Source organism: Mesoplodon mirus (assembly GCF_964341445.2).
Source record: "Mesoplodon mirus genome assembly, chromosome: 11".
Lineage (NCBI taxonomy): Eukaryota > Metazoa > Chordata > Mammalia > Artiodactyla > Ziphiidae > Mesoplodon > Mesoplodon mirus.
This window is the reverse complement of record NC_138987.1, coordinates 78,833,787-78,840,525: the sequence shown is the minus strand read 5'-3', so window position 1 is coordinate 78,840,525 and position 6,739 is coordinate 78,833,787. Positions and strand designations below refer to the sequence as shown.

At 39.7% G+C, this 6,739-nt stretch overlaps 1 pseudogene across 1 annotated transcript; it reads left to right on the top strand.

Moving 5' to 3' along the window:
- Positions 1-2,727: 2,727 nt before the first annotated feature.
- Positions 2,728-3,667, top strand: LOC309812478 (WD repeat-containing protein 82-like; annotated as a pseudogene). Its single transcript has one exon. The product of its transcript is annotated as a WD repeat-containing protein 82-like (transcript).
- The last annotated feature ends 3,072 nt before the right edge of the window (positions 3,668-6,739 follow it).

Genomic DNA, 6,739 nt, shown 5'->3' with positions numbered 1-6,739 from the left:
CAGCTCCCTCCCTTAACCCCTCTCTTATGTCTGGATTAATTTGAGGCTTGGAGAGGAGTCTCAGTTTTCATCAAAATATACAGTAATCAAAACCTCACACATTCTAAGTTATCCAGACTAGCTTAGAAATATCCACTTCACAAGGAAGCACATTTATAATCATCATTCATAAGTAATATTGGGAGAGGGACAAACAATTACTGAGCACCTTCTAGGTACATATATTTTGCTATTAATTTTACATATATTATCGCATTCTTTTCATATAACTTTGAGAGATAGCTTTTTAAATCTTCACCAGACTTTCTCACGCCTCTTCTAATGAAGAATCTGAGAGTCAGTGAGTTAAGTGACTTGTCCTTACTCTATTAGGAAGAGGCAGAACCACTATTCAAACTGAGTTATGCTTAAGTTTTTTCACTACCATCATGTCTCCTTCATAACTTTAAATCTCTTATTGCTTTAATTCTTTACATGTATTTAATGACAAGGTAGTAGAAATTTTAAAACTATGTGAATCATAAGATCTTTAAAAAAGAAAATGAAGATGGAATATTATGTGAACTCAGTTTCCAAACTTCAGTTCTTCTTGCTCCAAGTTTCTTACACAAAACCAATATTCTAGTTGCTTTATTTTCCAACAGAATTGATAGTGACATTTAGTTCCTGATATTTCAGGTCACAAATGGTTCATTAATCAATTCAAAAAAATTTGGGGACACGTGCCATGAAAATCTGTCTTTGAGAGTGAAATTTGTGATACATAGGACTTATTTTAGAGCTTAATTTTGAGATGGGGAGACTGAGCTCCTGAGAGTTTTGCTGAATAGCTACAGGTCCCAGAGTTACTTCATGATATAACTAGGTTATAACAAGTTTCTTGGCACCTGTAGTCATACTGTTTTCATTATGCCATAATTCTGGGTCTTCTATTTGCTGGCTGTGTACCTTTGGCTATTTAACCTCTTAAACTATATTTTCCCCTTCTGTCAAAGGGGATGATAGTAATAATATCTTCTGTGGATGTATTGTAAGAGCTGTTCCTTTTCCCTCTCCAAAACAACTTGTGATTTTGATTGGGAGTCACCCTCTCCACATAGCTTTAGTAGCAGCCCCTCTCTCAGAAGCGTATCCTTAATAGTCTAAATCAAGCTTAGGAAACCATCTCTTTGTCACTAGTTGATATGGGGTGAACATAGGATATAATTCTGACCATTGATTCTCCAGAGGACATCTGCTGAGGGAATAAATCTGCTAGTAAAATCTTATTACAGCTTAAGAAGATATTACCAAAAAGGTGAAGGAAGAAAATTACAGGACAATATACTTTCTTAATATAGACACAAAATTTCTTTTTTTTTAACATCTTTATTGGAGTATAATTGTTTTACAATGGTGTGTTAGTTTCTGCTGTATAACAAAGTGAATCAGCTATACATATACATATATCCCCATATCTCCTACCTCTTGCATCTCCCACCCTCCCTATCCCACCCCTCTATGTGGCCACAAAGCACTGAGCTGATCTCCCTGTGCTATGTGGCTGCTTCCCACTAGCTATCTATTTTACATTTAGACACAAAATTTCTTAACAAAATATTTCACAAGTAAATCCAGTAATATATAAAAGGAATAATACATCAGGTCCTAGTGGGGTTTATCCCACAAATGCAAGATTGGTTGAATCTCTGAAAATCAATCAGTGGAGTTCACCATATTAACACAGTAAAGGAGTAAAAACATCATTTCAGGGCTTCCCTGGTGGCGCAGTGGTTGAGAGTCCGCCTGCCGATACAGGAGACACGGGTTCGTGCCCCGGTCCGGGAGGATCCCACATGCCGCGGAGCGGCTGGGCCCGTGAGCCATGGCCTCTGAGCCTGCGCGTCCAGGGCCTGTGCTCCGCAACGGGAGAGGCCACAACAGTGAGGCCCGCATACCACAAAAAAAAAAAAGGAAAAAAGAAAGCATTTCAATAGTTGCAGAAAAATTAGCTAATGAGTTCAGCAGCTGCTCATGAAAAAAGCTCTCAGCAAACAAATATTAAAAAGAAACTCCTCAATCTAATGAAGGACAACTACAAAAACTGTATAACTAACATCACACACAATCGTAAAATTAATTCTTTACCACTAAGATCAGGATGTCCACTTCTATCATCACTCACTGAGTATTTTTTGAAGTGTAATTCTAAAATTGTAGTAGAAGAATAAGAGAAATCAGGCATGTAGACTGGAAAAGAAGAAACAAAACTGATGCTATTTCCATACATCATTGGGCATACAGAAAATCCTAAGGAACCTACAAAATAATTTCTACAGATAGTAAATGGATTTAGAAAGGTCATAGAATAGGGACTTCCCTGGTGATCCAGTGGTTAAGAATCTGCTTTCCAATGCAGGGGATGCAGGTTCGATCCCTGGTCGGGGAACTAAGATCCCACATGCCGCAGGGCAACTAAGCCCACACACCACAACTACTGAGCACACAAGCCACAACTAGAGAGCCCGCATACCACAACTAGAGAGAGGCCCATGCTCCCCAACGAAGAACACTGCACCCCGCAGTGAAAGATCCCACATACCGCAATGAAGATCCCACACACTGCAAAGAAGGTCCAGTGCAGCCATAAATAAATAAATACTAATTTTAAAAAATAGAAAGGTCATAGAACAAAGGTTAAAATATAAAAATCCATTTTAGCTGCCGCCACCTCCAGGATTCGCCTCCATGAAGCTGAGCGACAGCATGCTGTGGAACTTCCATGTCACCAAGGTGTTCCGTGAGAACTCAGACAAGATTAACTGCTTCGACTTCAGCCCCAATGGCAAGACGGTCATCTCGAGCAGCGACGATGACTCCATCGTGCTCTGTGACTGCCAGAGGGCAAACCAAAGAGAATCCTGTACAGTAAGAAATATGGCGTGGACCTCATCAGATACTCTCATGCAGCAAACACAGTCGTTTACAGCCTAACAAAACAGACGATGCTATCAGTTACCTGTCCTTTCATGACAGCAAATACATCAGATACTTTCCTGGACATAGCAAAAGGGTGGTGGCCTTGTCCAAGTCACCTGTGGATGACACTTTCATTCCTGGGTCTCTTCATAAGACCATTCAGCTCTGGGATCTCCAGTCTCCTAACTGGCAGGGTCTCATGCATCTACAGGGCAAACCAGTTTGTTCTTTTGATCCAGAAGGATTCATTTTTACTGCAGGTGTCAATTCTGAAATGGTCCAACTTTATGATCTTCGCTCTTTCGATAAGGGGTCATTTGCGACATTTAAGACGCAGTATGATCGGACTTGCGAGTGGACAGGAGTTAAGTTCAGCAGTGATGGCAAACTCATCCTCATCTCCACCAATGGCAGCTTCATCCGTCTGATTGATGCATTCAAGCGAGTGGTGATGCATACGTTTGGGGGTTATGCCAGCAGCAAAGTCATCACACTGAAGGCCTCGTTTACTCCAGACTCGCAGTTTATTATGATTGGTACAGAGGATGGCAAGATCCATGTCTGGAATGGAGAGAATGGTATAAAAGTAGCTGTGTTAGATGGCAAACACACAGGCCCCATCACCTGTTTACAGGTCAACCCCAAGTTCATGGCTTTTGCCAGTGCTTGTTCCAACATGGGCTTCTGGTTGCCCACCATCGATGACTGACCTGCATGGTGCTTGGCTGTTTTCTCTACAGTGAGGGTGGCCACTAGGAAAACAACTCAGAGGGAACTAAGATAATAGTGAGATTGGATCATTTGACTGGGCTGGAGAGCAGCCTTCCACATGGCCTTCCCAAGGATGTGCTGCACATTTGCTAAAAAGAAAAAAATTACTTTGCCAAGCTTCTTCAAAAGGATTCTTGATGTGGCAGATTCAATCGGGACTCAGATTTTCCAGCTGTCCAAAGCTGAGGCACCATATCCTTTGAAATTATGCACCGCACCGCTTCTATTTACGGGGACCTGTGGCTGCAGAGCTGGCTCCTGAGTTGGGAAGGAGAGGGAAAGATGCATCTGGAAGTGACCGAAGATGATGTGGTAGTGGGAAAAGGCAGAATTAAGGGAGAAAAGAGTCTGTGGTCAGAGAGGCTGAGGAGAACCAGGGCTGCAAGGACACCCTCAGTGGGAGCCAGAGGTGCTTAAGCTTTCCTGGGGGGCGGGGGCGCACCACGCTCTCAAGAGTCAGGGCCAAAGCCTCTGATTTATATGCGACAGTGACACTGCACTGCTCAACCACCAGCCAGTGGGGTATTTGGGGGTTTTTTTAAAGAAAAAAACCATTGCAATCATAATTAATGCTTATTAAGAAAAATCTGGGAATTTTAAAAAGAATCAGTTTGCCACCCAAATGTTACCACTGCTAATCTTTTGGTGTTTAGTGTTCCTCTAGACATTTCTGTGCATAGATTTTTGGTGTGTTTACATAGTTGTTATTCTACTGTATATACAATTTTATGTCCTTTTCATACTTAACATATAAATGTTTTTTCCATGTTACCTGTCTTAAACAGAAATAAATAAATAAAACAAAAATCAATTTTATTTTTTATATGTCAAGATAAAATAATTGAAAATGAAAGTAGCATATCATTTACAGTAACATCAAATAGCAGAAAGCCTTTAGGAATAAATTTAACAAAAGGCGTGCAGAATGTTATCACTGAAAATAACACAATATTGCCAAAAGAATAAAAAGAACACCAGAATAAATGGAGAGATATCATGTTCATAGATTAGAATACTCAATATCATAAAGATATTAATTCTCTTCAAGTTAATCTATAGAGTCAACACAATCCCAGCCAGGGTTTTTGCAGACACTTAAAAGCTGGTTATAAAATATACATGGCACGACAATGGACCTGGAATATTCAAAGCAAGCCTGAAAAAGAACAAAATTATAGGATATACATTATCTGATTTCAAGACTTACTACAATGTGCAGTAATAAAAACGGTATGGGGCTTCCCTGGTGGCGCAGTGGTTGAGAGTCCGCCTGCTGATGCAGGGGACATGGGTTTGTGCCCCAGTCTGGGAAGATCCCACATGCTGCGGAGCGGCTAGGCCCGTGAGCCATGGCTGCTGAGCCTGCGCATCTGGAGCCTGTGCTCCGCAACGGGAGAGGCCACAACAGTGAGAGGCCTGCGTACCACAAAAAACAAACAAACAAACAAACAAAACGGTATGGTATTGGCCAAACTATAAAGAGATAGATCAACAAAATAAAACAGAATGCTCCAAACTAAACCCACACTTATGTAGACATTCAATTTTCCACAAAGGTGCCAAAGAAATTCGATGGAGCAAAGTGTGGATTTTTAACAAATAGTGCTGGAACAACTGATTCCATATGCAGGAAAAAAATCTTGACTGCTTTCTCATACCACACCCAAAATTAATTAGAATTTAAAAGGAAAACAGGAGAACATATTTATTACTTTCGTTTAAGCAATGGTTTCTCAGAAAGAACACAGAAAGTAGTGACCCAATAATGTAAGATAACTTTGATTTTACCCAAATGTAAAACTGATATACAACAAAAGATGTCACTACAAAAATGAGTATGCTATCCTAGAGAAAATATTCACAAGGTTGGCATTTAGAATATAAAGAAACCATACAACTTTATAGTAAAAGGACAAGCAGTCCAATTTTTAAAATGGGGAAAACGTTTGAACAGACACTATACTAATAATGTATATGTATGACCAATTAGCACATATCAAAAGTGCTTGACATTATTAGCCAGGAAAGAAATGTAAATTAAAGTCACAATGAATAGATCTACCAGAAAAGCCAAAATTAAAAAGACTGACAATATTAAGTGTTGGTGAAGACATGGAGCAACTGGAATTTTCTTACACTCTTACATTGCTGTATGATTACTTTGGAAAAAAAGAGGTCTGAAAGTTTATTATAAAACTAAAGACACAGCTATCTGTGACCCCAAAATTTTACTTTCAGATGTTACCAGAGATAGCAAAGACTAATCTCTAAAAACACTCATATAAGAATATTTATAGCAGCTCTATTCATATTAACCAGAAATTGGAAATAGACCAGGTGTCCATCAGTAGGAGAATAAATCAACAAAATGTGACTTATTTATACAATAGAGTGTAACTCAAAAATAAAAAAGGGGGCCTCCCTGGTGGCGCAGTGGTTGAGAGTCCGCCTGCCGATGCAGGGGATACGGGTTCGTGCCCCGGTCTGGGAGGATCCCATATGCCGCGGAGCGGCTGGGCCTGTGAGCCATGGCCGCTGAGCCTGCGTGTCCGGAGCCTGTGCTCCGCAACGGGAGAGGCCACAGCAGTGAGAGGCCCGCATACCGCAAAAAGAAAAAAAAAAAAAAAGAAAAAAAAAAAGAAAAAAAAAATAAAAAAGGAATGAACTATTGATACATACAATAACAGCTGAATCTCAAAAAACATTATATTGAATAAAAGAAACCTGACATGAGAATACATATTGTATGATTCCATTCTAATGAAATCATAGAACAGTCAAAACCACTGTTGTGGAAAAAAATTATTGTGGAAAATAATCAGAACTGTTGTAAATGGAACAGAGGTGGAAATTAACTGGTAGGAGACATGAGAGAAGTTTCTAGGGGGAGGGTAAAGTTCTACATCTTGATAGAGGTTTGAGTTACATAGATATATTCATTTGTCTAAACTTAACAGTCACGTAAAATTTGCAAATTTTCTTGTTTATAAATTATGTCATGAAAGAAAAA